Below are 2786 nucleotides of genomic sequence, written 5' to 3'. Positions count from 1 at the left end.
CCAGGGCTGATGGAGTTCCTTCCCAGACCCTCCGGAGGAGGACAAGCCAGTAGGCAGGTGAATGAATCCCGGACACCTGGTCCTTTAGAATTGTTTTAGGGACGCTCTGGTGTTATTTACCTGCTGGGGTCCCATGGGAGAGGTGCTTTCAGGAAGGTCTTTCAAAGGGGAATACCTGCTTCCTGATTGAGGAAAATAATACAGGGTGTATTTTAGGTTCCTGGTGACCAGGTCCAGGTGTCAGTCACCAACTGCCTGGTTTGCCACGACTCCTTTCCAAGTAGCAGTCGTGGAAGGGCGGGGGTGGGGTGTGAGAGCCACCCTTTGGCTGGCTTGGTGGTGCAATGCTAAGTGTCAGCATCTGGCAGGGGGCTGCTGCTGGAGGATTTGGGGGGATGACTGGGATTCTCAGCCCTGGGCCCAGAGCCCAGAGCTGTCCTTGGGGAGGGGTGCGTAAAGCTTCCGTTCTGGACCCTCACATGTGCATAGCTGCCTGCCACCCCTCCCCCCCCCACACACACACATGTTTTCTGGGGTGAGGAGCCTGGTTTCTGAAATTCCAGCCAGGCTTCCCGCGGCCATCCCCTGGGAAGGGTGCTTCTCTGTGGACAAGGTGGCATTTTCAGTGTGGAGACGGTTCTACCTTCCTCCCCTTCATGACTCTGTAGATGCAGGTGTTAGCGTCTCCCACAAGGACTAGCCAGCCAGCGGGCTAGTCCTTCAATTCCTGAACCGTCTCTCTGGTGCTGTGTGCCCAAGACAGTTGGTTACCTTGAGATTTGTTTCCTTCTCTTGGAGACGTGTGGATTGGTGAGTCTTGCTGCTTTTCCTGAGTAACCTTCCCCCCAGCCGTCTTGGCTAGAGCAGGGAGGACACCCCTGCCCCCCAGACATGGAGCCTGGAGGTGGAATGCACAGCTGAATTACTGGGTAAGGCTGGGACCAGAGTGGGGCTGCAGCCAAGATCTTATCTTGCTTCTCGGAATAGACCTGGTCGGTCTGAGATGGGATGTTTAGGTTAATTTTTGTCCAGGCCTGTTGCTTTGGTGAGCAGGTTTTTTATTGGGTTGTCGGAAAAGTCATGACACATTTTTGCCACAAAAAAACATAGAAAAAAATACGTCATGGCTTTTCCGACAACCCAATATTTTAAAGCATGAGTTTTCGGCACAGTCATGACTTCATTTTCTTGGACATATATAAACTGGGAACTTGGCTTTTGTCTCGTTTGGTTCACCAAGTGTCTGTTTCACAGGAAGAAGAGTAACAAGAGAGAGAAGAATTAAAATGTTTTTAAGTCTTTTGTTCTTTTCTCAGTCTCTGCATTTGATCCCAACTAGATTTCAAAACCTAGCTTGCCTAAGAATCGTCAGGCGAGGTATTAAGAGATCTGGTGCTTGCTTGCTGCCCCCAATTCTAACTTGATGCATCTTGGGGGAGCTCAGGACGGTGGACCTTTAACGAGCATTCCGTGTGATTTGATGCAGGCGACTAGGACCAGGCTTTGGGAGACACTGAACTTGAGGCTTGCCTGCAGCTTGCCGGATCTTCCCTGAGTTTCTTTTCTAACCAAATGTCTGGGGGCTGTGCGAAGCGGTTCCTATAGTCCCTCCCCTGGACTCACACGGTGGTGCTCCCTGAGGAGGGGGCCACAGTTGGTGCCGGCTGTGTTCCCAGGGCCAATGTGGGCACAGAGGACTAGGGTCCTGCTCTGAGAATGGAGAGCAGAGAGAAAAGAACAAGGCTGCCTGTCAGGACGGGGTCCCAACTCCCAGCTCTGTAATCAAAGCTGGACAGCCTCACACTCAAACCATGTCAGCAGAGCAGAGGTGGCGGCAGCAGCTTTCCTGTCCCCCGTGCATCCGGCAAGTGACGCTTCTGGGTGGGTGCATGTCCCTCAGAGCAGGGTCCGTGGAGCTGCACAGTCGCTGTGATTTCTGGGTTAAATGCGCGGACTCTGCCCCTTTTTCTGGAAAAGCACAGGCTACAGAATGTGTCATTGCTGCCTCTTCAGGGACCCTGGAAGATGAGCCCGAGTCCTTCTCTCCCACAGGCTGGCAGTTTTTCAGCAGCAACACCGGATGGAGGCCTCTGATTTTCAGGGCTCTGCAGAGCATGGAAGGTGGTGGCCAGGGCCGAAGGCACCTGGGCGTCACTTAAGAAAACACCAAGTGACTGGCTGTCCCGCGGAAGCTGAGATGTTTTCACCTGCAGGGCTTCCTGTGCTTCTCTCTGATCCCCTAGAGGCAGGTCCCCTCACCCTTATAAACAAGGACACGGGCTCAAGGAGGCTGTCACCTGCTTTGGTGCACATAGCTACGAACGCCCACGCCGGGACATGAACCTGGGAGCACCAACTTCAGACTCCCAGATCCATGCTCACACCTCTCGTGGTGGTTACGGCGTGTTCACTCCGTGCCAGGCGGGGCTTCCTGGCTCACCGCGCGTCCTCTGCTTGCTTGGCTCCCAGGTTCTGCGTAGGGAGTTTTCCAAACCTTTAAGGCCGGGCTGCTTCCAGACACCCCTGGGCTGGGCGCTGCTCCACTGGGGCCCCTGACTCACTGCCCTTTGTGGGGGTGCGTGATGAAATGTCACCTCGCCCCAAGCTTGTGGGACCCCTCTGTCCTTGCCGCCCCCTCTCCCAGTGCCTTCCTGGTGGCCAGGGCCACCAAGCCACTGTCTCTCCTCGGCGGGTGAGGAGGAGATGTCCAATGACGATGGTGCAAAGGGTCCTGGGAGTGTTAACAACACAGCCACGCCTGACATTTGTAGGCGATTTTTGATTTG

The sequence above is a fragment of the Hipposideros armiger genome, unplaced genomic scaffold (genome assembly GCF_001890085.2).
Source record: "Hipposideros armiger isolate ML-2016 unplaced genomic scaffold, ASM189008v1 scaffold_324, whole genome shotgun sequence".
Taxonomy (NCBI): domain Eukaryota; kingdom Metazoa; phylum Chordata; class Mammalia; order Chiroptera; family Hipposideridae; genus Hipposideros; species Hipposideros armiger.
This window is presented reverse-complemented; position numbering follows the sequence as displayed.